Source organism: Mandrillus leucophaeus, unplaced genomic scaffold (assembly GCF_000951045.1).
Source record: "Mandrillus leucophaeus isolate KB7577 unplaced genomic scaffold, Mleu.le_1.0 Scaffold1498, whole genome shotgun sequence".
NCBI lineage: Eukaryota > Metazoa > Chordata > Mammalia > Primates > Cercopithecidae > Mandrillus > Mandrillus leucophaeus.
The window spans coordinates 140824-157250 of NW_012101474.1; positions in this window are offsets into that span (position 1 = coordinate 140824).

Consider the following 16427-nt stretch of genomic DNA (forward strand, 5'->3'; position numbering starts at 1 on the left):
GCCCCTTGACCTTGGAGTTCTCAGCCTCCATAACCATAAGAAGTGTTTTTCTTTACAAATTTCCCAGTTTCAGGTATTCAGTTATAAGCAAGAGAAGACAAAGACACTTGTCATTTAAGTATCAATTCAAGTGCTACTACCTCCTAGGACTGTACCTGACCACATGGTCTAAAGGGGTCCTCCCCCTTTTCACGCTGTATGCATCTTGCTTTTTATTCCAACACCCTCAAGCTACCCATTTACCTGTTAATTATCCCTCATTCTAGAAGGTAAGTGCAGGAACTTTGTCAACCTCCCTGCTGTGTCTCCACCACCTTTCAGAGTACTTGACACAGAGCAGGTGCTCAATAAATATTTGTTGAATGACTGGAGATGTTTTGTCTATGCATTTAAGAGACAGTATTGCACAGGGAAGAGACTTGGGAACTTAACCTCTCTTGGGAAGGAAGGGGAAGCCCTGCTTCTCATTAATTATTTAATTACTTTCAAAGCTTGGGATTTCAGGAAGATTAAAAATCTTTCTCATTCCACTTGTCACAGCTAAATGCTCTCAGGCCTAATCATAGCACCTGTGATTCTTAAACTGATCACTGATGTCTGGTTTTCCTGTAGGATTAGCAGAAGAAGAAGGCATCTGCAAACTGTTACCATTGGCATCTTTTGAGATTTTTAATTAACGGGGTATTTTTTTTTCTTTCTCATTCATGGTCAGGGTTTTGATTAACTTGTAAGTGGAAATTTTGTCATGTAAAGCAGGTTAAAGGAGGGTGCTTGGGGCGGATGAGAGATGTCAGGGCTGCCCTTCGTTGCTGATGAAGAATTGGCGGTGCACCAGCTGGCGCCTCCATGTCCGCATCGGGCCACCCCCCACGTGGTAGGGCTGGGTATGTACCACAATCACGATCATTGGCTGCAGTGGATAATTGGGCTTGCTGAGACCTCTCTGCTTACCAGACATTTCTTTCTGTCTGCAGTGCCTTTGTGAACATGGGGGTCCCCAAGTTTTCAGTGGGTGAAGCCAGCAGGCAACAGCTCACACTGGCATTTTGTCAGTCGGGCACCTTCATCTTGGCATTTGGGCTTCCATCCAGGCTGCCTCAGCTCTTCTGAAAGAACAAGGCCTGCAAATAGTTCATCCACAGAGCTGGCTTGGCAAGCGAAGGCTTCTCAGCCCGAGCAGGGGGCTCGATCTGGCTGCTCTCCTTTCCGTGGCCTCGGGTCCAGCCCTCACTTCTTACCTCCACCAGATTTGAAGTTTTCAAAGCTATCTGAGGCTTCGGGAAAAGTTTTGTGTTTGGACAAAGCTTTGCAATAAGGCAGATCTGGGTTTGAATCTTACCAATTTATTTAAACCTCAAAACCTCAATTTTTTCTGTAAAATGAAGATGTTAATCATAACCTAGCTCACAGATTTCTTTTGAGATTAAATAGCACACTGCATACAAGGGGTTTAAACAGGAAATGTTGATTGTTTTTGTTTGGGTCAGGTTATTTGGGTTCAAATCTACTTGTGGCACCTTAACAAGATTTCATCTCTCTGAAACTCAGTTTCCTCATCTATAAACTGAGGATAATGCCTCTTGTGGTTGTGTGACAATGAAATGAATGTGCCAGATAGATAAATTTTCAATTGCTGTGCAAAGGGCTTACTAATTTCATCAATGAGTCATTCACATTTACCCCTGGCCATGAAATTAAGTTGAATTTCCCACAAAATCCTAAACATGAATATGTCATCTGTCTTACTCATAAAAAAGAAAATGTAGAAATATAAAATTGGGAGGGCTGTATGCAAACACTGTTGGAAAGCTTTTTTTTAAAAAAAGGAAGAAGAAACAAATAGCATTAAAATGATTATTGCACGAATGACCAGGCTGTTGTCCTCAGGGAAAATATTTCCTAGTTTGCTTAGTGCAGCAAAAAGAGGGAAAAAGAGATTTAATAGTTATTTCAAAGCTATCTACCCCAGGGAAATTAAACCTGAGTCACGAGGTATTTTTCATAAAATCAGAGTATAAAACTAACAAGTGAAAAAAGAAAAAACTACTGTGACATGAACCTAAGTGGATTTAAACAGGTTCTTCTCAATGGAAGGGCCCCTTGCACGTTGGCATTCCTGCCACTAAACTCGCTTTTACTCCCACTTTACCCCATTTGTACGTGAAGTGGGACCTAGGTATATCCATAAAGAGTTACCTCACTTGGCCATGTTCCAGTCTCCCTTGCAGGGAAATCCCTGTGTTATCAGCTGACGTAATGATAGGCTCTCTCAGTCCACGTGACTCAGGCCAGCCTTCCCCATCGCTAGTAATAATTTATGTAGGTGTAAGGACCACAAAGGCAGTGAGGCATTTTTAAAAATTGGAGCAGCAAGCTCTTGTCTATAAGATACAGCTTCTGTTTTTATTTTTGCAGAAATTACACTGAGTACTTTTCTAGAAACCTGATGTTTTTTAAGCCTCATTTATCTTCTGTCCTGTGGGCCATTTCAAGGGCCAGAGGCATTTCTTATTAAACCTCTCCAGCATGTCTTTCTGAAATAGAGCCCTTTTATTTCTGGAGGGAACCCATTCCACAGGAGCCTGACTCTGCCCTTCCCTATTCACATGACCCAGAACTGGCAAATGCACCTATCCTATGCTCTTGGTCTTAGTGGCTGGTTCCAAGATAGGCACATGATCCAAGTCAAGCAAATCAGTATCTTCCTTGGATCTCTTCTGAGGTTGCAATCAGAAAAGGCTACCTCTATTCCCCAGGGTTGTTAGGTTGGTAAGATTCAGTGAGGCCACCAGTAGCCATGTGATGAAGGCCTGTGCAAGAGATAAAGGGCAAATTTGAGAAGCATTGTCTGGACTCTGGATCAAGCCCTCCCTGATGCCAGAACAGCAGGGCATTATGTGAGGGCATTGTGTGAGCTAATAAATGCCCTCCACCCTGCAATTTTGAACGAGTTTAAATGAAGATTGTGTTATCATGAACTGAATGCATTTCTGATTAATATGGTTAGATTAGCCTAATATGTATTAGGGTTTTTGAAAAAAAAAACTTAAAGAATTGATATGATGAAATAAATATGGTATAAAGAAATATAAACTAGAGGGTAGCATGTAAAGTTTGAAATTTCCTTTTATATTTATTAGTCCATTTTCATGCTGCTATAAAGAATTGCCTGAGGCTGGATAATTTATAAAGAACAGAGGTTTAATTTACTTATAGCTCCATATGGCTGGGGAGACCTCAGGAAACTTACAGTCATGGTGGAAGGGGAAGCAGGCACATCTTACATGGCAGCAGGCAAGAAAGAGAGAATCTGAAGGAGGAACTGTCAAACACTTCTAAAACCATCAAATCTCATGAGAACTCACTCACTATCACAAGAACAGCATGGAGGAACTGCCCCCATAATCGAATCACCTCCCAGCAGGTCCCTCCCTTGACTTGTGGACATTACAGTTTGAGATGAGATTTGGGAGGGGGTACAGAGCCAAACCATATCACCTTTTAAAATAAAAATTTCCGGCCAAGCATGGTGGCTTATGCCTGTAATCCCAGCACTTTGGGAGGCCGAGGCAGGCAGATCACTTGAGGTCAGGAGTTTGAGACCAGCCTGGCCAACATGGTGAAACCCTGTCTCTACTAAAAATACAAAAATTAGCTGAGCATAGTGGCAGGCTCCTGTAATCCCAGCTACTCAGGAGACTGAGGCATGAAAATTGCTTGAACCTGGGAGGTGGAGGTTGCAGTGAGTAGAGATCACACCACTGCACTCCAGCCTGGGCAACAGAGCAAGGCTCCATCTCAAAAAAAAAAAAAAAATGTCCATTTGCTCAGCACCTGCTATGTGCTAGGCATTTTATGTGTAGTGGCTTCCTGGTACCTGGCCACCAACCTGCATGTTGCATTATACCCATTTTAGAGAAGAGCAAATTGAGGCTCGGAATTGCTAAGAGACTTGCCAAAGACTACCCAGGTAAGAATTAGTAAAGCCAAAGACTGCATTCAGTCAGCACTTACTGGGCACTAGCTATTTGCCTGGCATGGTTCTAGGCAATAAGGATATGAAATGAATAAAATTATGCCCAATTTTCAGATGCTTTCAATCCAGTGGGGTCTAATGGCTCCATCAGGGTCATTATTATGGATTAAATGGTGCCCTCCCCACAAGATATATTGAAGCCCCAATCCTCAGTGCCTGTAATTGTGACCTTATTTGGAAATAGGGTCTATGCAGATGTGATCAATTTGAGAGGAGGTCATTAGGGCAGGCTCCAATCTAATATAATTGGTGTCCTTATAAGAACAGGGAAATTTAAACACAAAGGCTCACTGTTTGAACGCCATATGAAGACAGAGGCAGAGACTGGAGTGATGTATCTACAAACCAAGGAACACCAAGGAGGATTGCCAGCTTTCACCAGAAGCTAGGAGAGAGGCACAGAACAAACACTCCCTAAGAGCCCTTGGAAGGAACCAACCCTGCCGCCATCTTGATTTCAGACTTCTACCCTCCAGAAACATTTCTATTGTTCTGAGCAACCTAGTTTTTAGTACTACGTTATGGCAGCCCTAGAAAACCAATATAGTCATCCAAGGCAATGCTTCCAGGAACCTATGCAAGTTTCAATCTTGCCTACAATTGCAGCTACCTACCCCCTGCAGCCAGAGAGTCCTACCCTCCCCATCTATGAAACAACGCAGAGGAGATCCTTTTGGATGCAGCTCCTGACTCTCTAACCCCACAGATGTGTGACACAGCCAGTTCTCGGCATATCTGACACCAGGACCTGCCTTATATAACAACACTGTCTTCTGAACACACTCTGGCCCCAGAGGCTATCAGTGTTTGCTCCACTGTTTGCTTTGGACAGGCAAGTACCCAGAGACAGTAGGCAGTTAATACCAGGGTGTTGCCCTTTCTTAATATTCATTCCAAGGCCATTCTGTTTCCAGGATACAAGTCTTATGATTTCTCCTTTGTGATTAATGTTGAAGCCATCTCTTGATGTACTGTCTTAATATCACACGGTCTTTGGTTGCTGACCATCACAGCACTTCTACCTACCAGCCCTCACCCTGCCCATTCCTTTGAGTCAGGTAGGTAGCACAGATGCAGAAGAAGACACACAATGAGGGGAAGCAAGTCTAAATTAATCAGTGATTTGCCTAGGGTACTGATTAGCTACAATCTAGGCCTGCTGCCTAGTATTTTGAGCAGGGGCACTTCCTTTAGTTTTCAACTCTGTTGCTATGCCAGTAGAAATCTGATAAAATGCATTCACCTGCATTTGGAGAGCAAAATGCCAACTCATTAAAAATGGTGAGATCCCCAGTAGCTAAAGCCCTCCCTGTGGATAAACTTAAACTTTCCATATTCCCAAAGAAGGGGGCAATGACAGTCATAATTATCCCCAAGTGGGTGTCCTCCTGTCAACTAGACCATCAATACCTCCAGGACAAGTCCCCAGTCTAGCTTTTTCTGTACCTTTAATAACATTTTTTTTTTTTCTGACATGGAGTCTCACTCTGTTGCCCAGGCTAGAGTGCAGTGGCATGATCTCAGCTCACTGCAACCTCCATCTCCTGGGTTTAAGCAATTCTCCTGCCTCAGCCTCCCGAGTAGCTAGGACTACAGGCACACGCCACCATGCCCGACTTTTTGTATTTTTAATAGAGACAGGATATCACAATGTTGGCCAGGCTGGTCTCGAACTCCTGCCCTCAAGTGATCTGCCCTTCTCAGCCTCCCAAAGTGCTGGGATTACAGGTGTGAGCTACCACGCTGAGCCACCTTTAATAGCATCTAACAGAGAGAGTGCTTCTGGCCTGCTAATTGGCTTGATTAAATATAGGGGTTTACCCCAGGTCATAGTGTCCCTAGCATACTTTTATCAGCTATGGTGATTAAGAATTTGGGCATGGGGAATTGGTGGTCAGACTACCTCGATTGGAATCTTCATTGGCTGTGTGATTTGGGGGAGCTCATTTAACCTCTCTGAGCTTTAGTCTCTTTTCTGCAAAATGAGTTGTTTAAATGAGTCAATGAGACCACGTACCTGAAGTGCTCAACATTCCATAAAAAGCCAGCCATGATTATGAACTGGTGACTGGCAGAGCCAGAACTAACCCAGGTTTATCTGGCTCCAGAGCCCATTTTCGGGGCTCAGTGTGACTTCTGCTGGACTGCTCTTCAGGATTCTCTTCTATGGAGTGAGCTGTTGTAACGGGACAAAGGACCAGCAGCCAAATACCTGGACTGAGGCCCTTCCACTCACAAATTCACAGCCAAGAACCTCCATCCTCCCACCCTACTTGGTGATCCATGTACCTAAGGAGCAACCTTGCTTCTTTGGGAGGAAGTAGACACTTTCCCAACTCCTCAGACCTGTCTCCCGGGGCTCGTCAAAGGTCCATGTTGTGAGGTCAGGAGCTCAAGGAGGGAAGACCCACTTAAGGTTTCTTCAGCTCCCTCTCCTCCCCCTGCCGGAGGGCCCGGTGCCTGTGGTCTCCTCTCAGACCTGGAAACAAGATTCTGAGCTCTCCACCCCTATTAATTTCCCAGAGCTATCATAACAATGGACCCAAAACTGGATGGCTTGAAACAGAAATCTATTGCATCACAGTTCTAGAGTCTGGAAGTCCAAAATCAAGATGTCAGCGGGGCCACGCTATCCCTGAATGTTCACGGGAGACTCCTTCCTTGCTTCTTCTAGCTCCTGGTCTCTGCTGACAACCCCTGGCTTTCCTTGGCTTGTAGACACATTACGCCAGTCACATGGCTGCCTTCTCCCTGTATGTCTTCATCATCTTCCCTCTGTGCGTGTCTATCTCTGTGTCCAAATTTCCCCTTTTTGGTAAGGATATCAATTATATTGGGTTAGGGCCCATCCTAACAACCTCATTTTAACTTGATTACTTTTGTAAAGACCCTATCTCCAAATAAGGTCACATTCTGAAGTACTGGGGGTAGGACTTCAACCTATCTTTCCTTGAGGAGACACAATTCAATTCATAAAACCATCTGTAATAGTTAATTCATGTGTCAGGTTGGGCACAGTAATTACACCTGTAATTTCAGAACTTTTGGGAGGCCAAGGCTGGAGAATAGCTTGATTCCAGGAGTTCGAGACCAGCCTGGGCAACATAGCAAGACGCTGTCTCTACAAAAGATAAAAAATTAGCCAGTCATGTAGTCCCAGCTACCCGAGAGGCTGAGAGGGGAGGATTGCTTGAGTCCTGGAGGGTGAGGCTGCAGTGAGCAGAGATCATGCCACTGTACTCCAGCCTGGGCAATGGAGCGAGACGCTGTCTCAACAAAAGATAAAAAATTAGCCAGTCATGTAGTCCCAGCTACCCGAGAGGCTGAGAGGGGAGGATTGCTTGAGTCCTGGAGGGTGAGGCTGCAGTGAGCAGAGATCATGCCACTGTACTCCAGCCTGGGCAATGGAGCGAGACCCTATCTCAAAATAATAATAATAATAATAATAATAATAATAATAATAATAGTGTGTAAACTTAGCTAGGCCACCCAGAAATTTGATCAAACATTGTTCTAGGTGTTTCTGTGAAGGTATAAAAGCATGCTAGGGACACTATGGTCTGGAGTAAACCCCTATATTTAATCAAGCCAGCTAGCAGGCCAGAAGCACTAACTCTCTTAGATGCTATTAAAGGTGGCCAGGCGTGGTGGCTCACGCCTGTAATCCCAGCACTTTGGGAGGCTGAGACGGGCAGATCACTTGAGGGCAGGAGGTCGAGACCAGCCTGGCCAACATTAGATAAGATTAACAGTAAACTTGGAATAAAGCAGATTATTCTCCATAACGTAGGTGAGCTTCCTCCAATCAGTTGAAGGCCTTAATGGAAAAAGACTGATCTCCTGGAAGGAGAGGAAATTCTGCCAATATACTTACTGCCTTTGAACTCAAACTGAAACTGTTCCCTGGGTCTCCAGCCTGCCAGCCTACCCTACAGATTACATATACACATCCTGTTGGTGCTGTTCCTCTGGAGAGCCCTGGCATTATTATTATTATTATTAATTATTATTATTATTATTTAAGACGGATTCTCTCTCTTGTCACCCAGACTGGAGTGCAATGGTGTGATCTCCGCTTACTGCAACTCTGCCTCCGGGGTCCAAATGATTCTCCCGCCTCAGCTTCCAAGTAGCTGAGATTACAGGCACCCACCACGAGGCCTGGCTAATTTTTGGATTTTTAGTAGAGACGGGATTTCGCCATGTTGGCCAGCCTGGGTCTCGAACTCCTGACCTCAGGCAATCCGCCTACCTCAGCCTCTCAAAGTGCTGGGATTACAGGCCTGAGCCACTGCCCTCAGCCAGCGCTGGCATTATAATACACCATTCATTGGTCCCAGTCACCAGAGGCCCTCCCCTAGGCCTCAGGGTCTTGGCGGTGGTGCCAGAGCTGTGGCAGTTTCTCACCTAGACAGAGGAGGAGAGCTGGGGTTGCCTGTCCACCCACCTCACTGTAAACAAACCATCAGTCAACCGCTGAAGAAGCATCTCTGAGCCTTCAATATTTTATTAATCCCTCGGCAAAGGAAGGTTGCACAGTTCAGCCTCAGTGTGAATTGCTTTGAGAGATGAAGGGGAAAGAAACGAGAATTCCTTAGCTTCACAAGTTAACACAGTCCTGGAGGCTGGTGTTGTGTAGGAGTTAGAGTAGAGTCATTCCTTTAAAGTACTGCGCAAAATTCTAAAGTGTCTATCACATTGTTCATGTGTGGTTACCAATTGCTGTGTAACAAACTGCTCCAAAATTGAGTGGCTTCAAATTATAACTATTTTATTTGTTCACAATTCTGAGGGTCAGCAATTTATATTGGGCTCAATGGGGTGGTTCTTCTGCTTGGTCTCTTTTGGAGTAACTTCTGCAGCTACTGTCACCTAGTAGTGTAACTGGAACCATCATTCAGGATGGCCAATGTGTCTGGCAGTTGGTACTGGCTATTGACTGGGCCACCTGTCTCCACGCGAGTTCTCATCTTCAAGATGGATAGCTCTGGCTTCCTTACCTGGTGGCCCTGTGATTTAAGATGATAGAAGTGAAAGCTACAAGGTATCTTAAGGACTAGGCTTGGAAGTTGCCAAAATATCACTTCCGTTGTATTCTTTTGCTTAGAGCAAGTTGCAAAGCCTTCCTAGATTCAAGGCAAGGAGAAATAGATTCCATCACTTGATGGGAAGTAGTATGAAGTCACGTTGCAAAGAGATGTTCAGACCTGATGTGAGGATTTACTACAGCCAACTTTGTAAACAGTCTACCACATCCACTAAACAAATTAAACTAGCAAATGCAGTGGGTGAGTTATGTCTGGATATATCAGGGAAGGTGATATCCAGAGATCAGAGAGGGGGATCTTGGACATGTGAGGACATTGCTGTTTATTACACCATTTGATTGAAAACTGGGCAGGGAAGGCTTGTTGGACTCTGCCTGATTCAAAGTCTAGTCTATAAATTTTTTCTGCGAAATTAGATATTTGCCTCATCTCTGTTACAGCACAGTCAGAGGCAGCTGGTAGGGCTAGCTAACTTATGTTCTTAGATTTTCTTTGGCAGAAATTAATTTTTTTCTTTAGAATTTTGTTTCTCTCCAAGGCTCAGTCTTTGGGTTAATATTGCAGATCCACAATTCACAAATTTGTTCCTCTTGGTTCATTGTTTCAAAATGAAACTTTTAATAGATTCCAAAGCCTTAATAAGAGTGCTACCTGGTTACATAATGAAGTTACTATGGTTGACAAGTAGTAATTTATTATTATCATTGTCCTTGATAAGAGTTATGCCTTGCACAGTGGGTGCGTAATAAATATTAGCTATAATAACATAAGCAACAGAAGAAGTTTGTCCCTTTGTGTCTCAATCAACCATTCATAATGCATATTCTTCTATTGTCACCGTGCCTGTTTTCTGTTAATTTTATCAATTATATGTAGAGGTGAACTATAGCTGTGCGACGTTATTATTATTATTAGTTTAAATGTCCTAATTAATCCTGCCACTGTGTTTCGTTTAGCATAACAAAGTCACAATATTTTTCTGTCCCTGCAGTGAAAGACTGTAGTAAGCTGATCTTGCTAACAAGAGATAATTATTAGCTTCCTCAAGAATATTACCCTATACGCACTACTAAGCATTCCAGGAGGATTAATAATTCTACGAATTTTGGACAGGACGAGGTAGCGGCAAAGCGAGATAGGGCTGTTTTAATATTTGTCCTTGGCCCATTTGCATATCTATCACTGGTAATTTGTTAATGCTGCTTGTGTTTCAGTCTATGGTCATGCCGAGAATTAATGCACTCTACTGGCTGATATGCCCAATTCCAAAGTGAGAACTAGGCAAGTCCGAACATTCGATGACTCTGGCAATCATGAGGCTTGCATCCAAGAGCAGCTTCTTTGCAGGGTAATGCTTTTTTGAAAAGTCAGCAGTGAAATGGCAGATTTTAAGTATGGTTCACTGATGTTCAAGGCTTTCTTTCTCCGATAAGAAGAGCTATTCTGGCACTTGAAATTGCAAGTTTTTTGTTTATTTGTTTGTTTGTTGTTGTTGTTGGGAACATGCAGAGAGAAGGCAAAGGTATTTAATATTCGACAGAGAATTGCTGAAAGTCAGAGGTTGGTCAGTGGGGGCTGGGAAGGCTTTGATTGACAAACTAAGTGTTCAAAAGAAATGAAAACCTGAAACATCAGAGAACGTCTGTACATCGATTGTACTGGACACCCTAATCAACCTGCATATATGTATGTGTTAAAACATGTTATTATTTTAATACATTCCCAGTGAATTCTGCTACTTACAAGAACTTTAGATAAATCACAAGGAGGCAAATGTTGATATAATATTAACTTGAAGTTGGCATTTGGCTGTTATTATTAAACATGTATGAAGTATCTAGTTCAATCATTCATCAGTTCAATTTTGTTGATCAACAAATAATTACTGACGGTCTCATATGTGCTACATGCATAGTAGGTTTCTGGAATTCCAGAGGAATTTGCAGTCTAGAGGGAAGATAGAGGAGAAGACAGAAAAGCAAGCGGGCAGTCTCAATACGACAGTATTTATGGTAGGGGGTCTGGGTAGGCATCTCTGGAGGAAGTGACCTCTCTGGGAGGTGAGGGTGAAGATGGAAGGAGAGCCAGGTCTCGGGGGATTAAGACCGAAGCTCCGGAGTTTGGACAATGGAAGGCATTGAAGGCTTAAGAAAGGAAGTGGCATGATCAGGCTGCAGTTTGAAAAGACTATTCTGCTTGCAGTGGGAAGGATGGCTTAGCGAGGCGGCTTATATTGGGTTGCCAAGACGCTGAGCCAGAAACGGGGCTCCTTGGGCAAGCAATTTCTTAAGGGAGCGCTTTCAAGTGAAACCTGTAAGGGTGTGAGGAAAATGCAAACAGGACAGGCTCAGAGGAGGTTTGGCCTCAGCCTGCTCCTGCGGGAGCTCTGGGGCATGTATGGGGACACAGATTGCCCTCTTGAGCGAGGCAAGCGGGCCAGCCTTTGTGCTGGCCCCAGCAGGAAGGCAAACCTCCCCGGCTTTTCCAGGTGAGTGGTGCTTTTCTCCCAGGGCGAGTCTCAGGAGAAGGGAACAGATGTGTTGTTAACGGGCAGTATTCACAGCAGCGGGGGCGTGGGTGCCTCAGTCCAGGCAGGAAGAGCCGAAGAGAGAAGGAATAGCCATTTAGGGGCTCTTGACATCCTCCACATGGGGGAGATTGCTTTCCATTGCTGGAAAGGAAAGGACAAATCAGTCCCTCTAATGGAAAATGCATTAGGCTTTCTCGAGAGAGCCCCCTAAGGAAGGAGAAAGAGCAACAGGACATTACCAGCAGTTTGACTGAGGGCAAGACCTAGGAGGTGTATCCATCAACCATAAAGAAAAGAGACCCACGGTTCAAAATTAATCAGAGGGAAGGGAGTGGGATTTGAGTAACATAGAGGTATGTGACAGGCGAGGCAGGGGCACGGCTGCACCAACCTTCTAAAAATAAATAATTCCCTCCTGTTTCCTTCAGAGGTGCACGAGGTAATTTGCAAACATTTGCAGGCAAGTTTTCACCGGGCTGAACCGCAGGCAAAGCTCCCACTGACTTCACAGGGAGCTCCCGGGGGACACACAGCAAGGTGAGGCCTTGGTTCTGGGTAATTAAGACTTATGGCACCCTTGTTAGCGAAGAAATCCCAGTGCACATCATTGAAATGCAGCAGGCCTGCAGGCCTGCAGCCCCTCGGCGGCCCACGGCCATTAGAAGCCCACTTGAGCCAACATTAATTTTGCTATCCTTCACTTTCTGAAATCAGAGGATGACATCACTTTGATTAAGAGGGACAAGCATGTTACAGACAATCAGCAGAGTCAGCCGGTGCTGGTTGGTGTCCTCACAGCCGCTCACTGACGATGGGGCTGGTGCTCTACGGAACGGGAAGAAATAGGAGTTCATTGAGGTCGACTCTAATTCCACCGTCGCCTTCCGAGCAGGTGAAATTCTCCCCAGACACCCCACCTGCACTCTTTTCATGTATTTTCCCCCTTTTCTGCTTCCCTTCGTGTCCCCTTCTGTAAGACACAAAGATGCTCACGGGCGGTCAGGCCTGGGTGGGAGGAAATCTCTGTAGAACCCTCTGCCCCTCCTCCGCATTAGGGTGATGGAGGGATGAGTACATGAATCAGCAGATCTGTATCAAGGAGCACCACATGCAGGGTGCTGTGCCGGCCGCTAGGAAGGGTATGAAGAATTCCGCAACACATTCCTTACCCTCAAAGAGCCTAAAATCTTGCTGAAGAGGCATATCTCTACAAGATACCAACACGGGTTAGCAGCACAGCTTTAGACCAGATGGCCTGGTTTGAATCCTGGCTCTGCCACACTGGCTGTGTCACCTTACACAAACAATGTCTCTGCCTCAGTTTTCTCATCTATAAAACGGGTATGACAGTAGTACCTGCCTCACAGCATATGTGTGAGAAATTAACAAATTAATGGCCAGGCATGGTGGCTCACACCTGTAATCTTAGTACCTTGGGAGGCTGAGGCAGGAGGATCACTAGGGGCCAGGAGTTTGAAACCAGCCTGCGCCACACAGTGAGACCCTGTCTCTACAAAATATACAAAAAAAAAAAAAAAAAAAAAAAATTAGCTGAGCGTGGCAATGTACACCTGTAGTCTCAGCTACTCAGAAGGCTGAGGAGGGAGGATCGCTTGAACCTGGGAGCTCGAGGCTGCAGCGAGTTGTGATCCCACCATTGCATTCCAACATGGGCGACAGAGTGAGACCTTGTCTCAAAAGAAAAAAAAAATAAAGGAGCTTAAAACATGGCGATTGCTCAATAATTGTGAAGAAAGCAACAGACATTTGTAGGGTATTTACTGTGCTAAGTGCTTTGTATGCTTTATGTAATCTAATTTGCAAACAGCATATGAGGTGGGTACCACTATTATCACCATTTTACCAACAAATTGAGGCTCAGACAAGTTAAGTAAGTTGTACAAAACCGCAAAGCCAGGAAGTGATGGAGCTGGAATTTGTAACCAGGGCCAAGGCACTTAGCTGTTATTCTATAATGTGTCATTTATAAGAAAACCAATGAGGACCAAATGTTTCAGATGCTTTGAGAACAAAGAGCTCCTTGGGAAGTGAAGCAATGAAGGAGGGCTTCTGCTGAGTCTTCCATTTGCAGGTAGGAGGTTCATTCATTACAGCCAACATTTATTGAGCACATAGTACAATTAAGCACAGAGCTGGAGACATCATGAGTGATGCGTGGTGTCACCTTGAAGTTGAAAGGGGGAAGAAGAATAATCAAATAGGAGAGAAGCAGGGATGGGGGGCTCTGGAAGGATCAGGAGCTTGAAGAGGGATTAAGGGAGTCCCTTAGGGATGGAAAGATGTGGAAGAAGGGAGGGGAGCAGGAAAGCCTTTCCAAGGAGGTGGGATCTTGAGAGCACAGCCTGGGCAAAGGCTCAGGTATGAGCCTAAGAAAACCCTGAGAGTGTACGCGTCTGAAGCCACCTGTGAAGGTGCGTAGGATGGTGAGAGATCATTATAGTGGCTAGCAACCTTTGGGTAGTCATGATGTGTTAAGCACTTAGCATGATCACTTCTATTCTTTCCCTGGAGTGGGCAAACCATGGCCTGCAGGCCAAATCGAGCCCACCACCTGTTCTTGCTTGGCAGGTGAGCTAAGAATGATTTTTACAGATGTAACACTTAAATTGATTTTGATGATAGGGAATACTAAGTTCAAACCCTAATTAAACAAAATGTTATCCTCCTCACAAAGAATTCTGTTGTTCTCATTAGTAGGCCTGAATTAAAAAAAAAAAAAAATTGTCCTTGGTCGGGTACAGAGGCTCACCCCTGTAATCCAAGAACTTTGGGAGGCCAAGGCAGGAGGATCACTTGATGCCAGGAGTTTGAGACCAGCCTGGGCAACATAGCGAGACCCCACCTCTATTCTGTAAATAAATGAATAAAATTGTCCTCAATTAATAATACTTTTTTCTGTTTTTATTGAGGTACAATTTACAAATTAAAATTGTATATATTGAAGATATACAACATGACGATTTGGTATATGTTGTGAAATAATTATCACAATTGAATTAACATGTCCATCACTTCACATAGTAACTATTTTTTGTGTGTGTGGTGGTGACACTAGAGATCTATTCTCAGCAAATTTCAGGTTTACAATACAGTACTATTAACTATTAATTAGAGTACATCCTGTACTCTAGAACCCCAGAACTTACTCATCTTATAAGCGAAAGTTTGTACCCTTTGACCAACATCTCAGCATTCTCCCACTCCCAGCCCCTGGCAGTCACCTTTCTACTCTCTCTATGAGTTCCAATTATTATTATATTTTGAATTCTACCAGCGAAAACATTGTGGATCTTTATTTTCTCTCTAGTTTTATAAATGCCTATGAGTAGCCTCAATTTTGCTTCTTGACTTTCAATACCAGAAATATTTACTATCTAGCCCTTTGTAGCAAAAACTTGCCAGCCCTGTTCTTTTCTCTTTTCTTTTATTTCTTTCTTTCTTTCTTTCTTTTTTAGACGGAGTCCCGCCCTGTCTCCCAGGCTGGAGTGCAATGGAGCGATCTTGGCTCATGGCAACCTCTGCCTCCTGGGTTCAAGTGATTCTCCTGCCTCAGCCTCCCGAGTAGCTGGGATTACAGGTACCCACCACCACGCCTGGCTAATTTTTGTATTTTTAGTAGAGATGGGGTTTCGTCATGTTGGCCAGTCTGGTCTCGAACTCCTGATCTCAAGTGATCTGCCCACTTTGGCCTCCTAAAGTGCTAGGATTACAGGCATGAGCCACCACGCCCAGCTAGGCATTGTTCTTACTTAAGGATAAGGGAACTGAGGCAGAGGGAGGATGAAATGATGTCATTCACATCCTGAAACTAAGACTGGGTGGAGGCAGGACTTGAATGCAGGTTGTTTGGACCGGGACCCGATGCTTTAAGCCCACTTCCACCCGGTGTTTACAGAAGTCCAAGGAAGAAGCTAAGGGCCAAACTAGGTCAAGAGGGGAGGAATGGAGCAGACAAAAGTGCCCAGATGTGGAGACAAGCAAGAAAGACGCGCCCTGCTGGGCCAGGCTTCTCTGGCTGATCCAATGTGTCATGGGCCTGAGCTAGTGGCTGTGGGCACAAAAGACTTGTTTCCCCTGGCAGAAAAGAATTCCTGGCTGCTACGGGCAGCAGATTTCTCATGTGGATGACTGGAAATATTTACAGTGCCGCAGGAAACGCTGGAGGAAGAGCAGGTCTGGTGGGCTGAGCGTGGAACAGAGGGGACGATCAGCTTGGATGAGTTGAGCTGGAGATGCCTGGGACATAAGTAGGTGGAGGAGAGTGGAAAAAAGAGTTTGGGCTCTGGAGCCAGGTGCAGAGTTGGGAGTCACTGCAATGGGGGCTGAAATGGGGGAGACTGGAAAGAAATCATTCCTTCTGCTAATAGGAGTTGAAAGGTTCACCTGCTCATCTTTGAACTCTGCGATGGACAGGGATGGGGGTCATGTTCCTGGGTTCAGTGGATCCTGAAGAAGAAAAAAGGTTATTTTTGAAATGGGTTATCTGTGCCATTGTATGATCTCTCTTGTCACACACACAAGACACACACACACCAAAGATCATAAAAGATGTATTTTTAAAGCCCCAGTGTGTATATTAACTTACATAGAATAACCTGATTAGCTTTGAAGGCTGTTGGCTTAAAGAGAATGAAGATTTCCTAGTAAAAGCAGAGGAGGAATGCTCGATGTCATTGAGAACTCAAGGAGAATTTCCTTCCAGTGAAGTTTCAAAAAAACCAAAGGAAGAAGCAGCCTCTGATTATATAATCTCTACCTGGGCAAGTAAAAATCTTTGATTATCTATTTATGT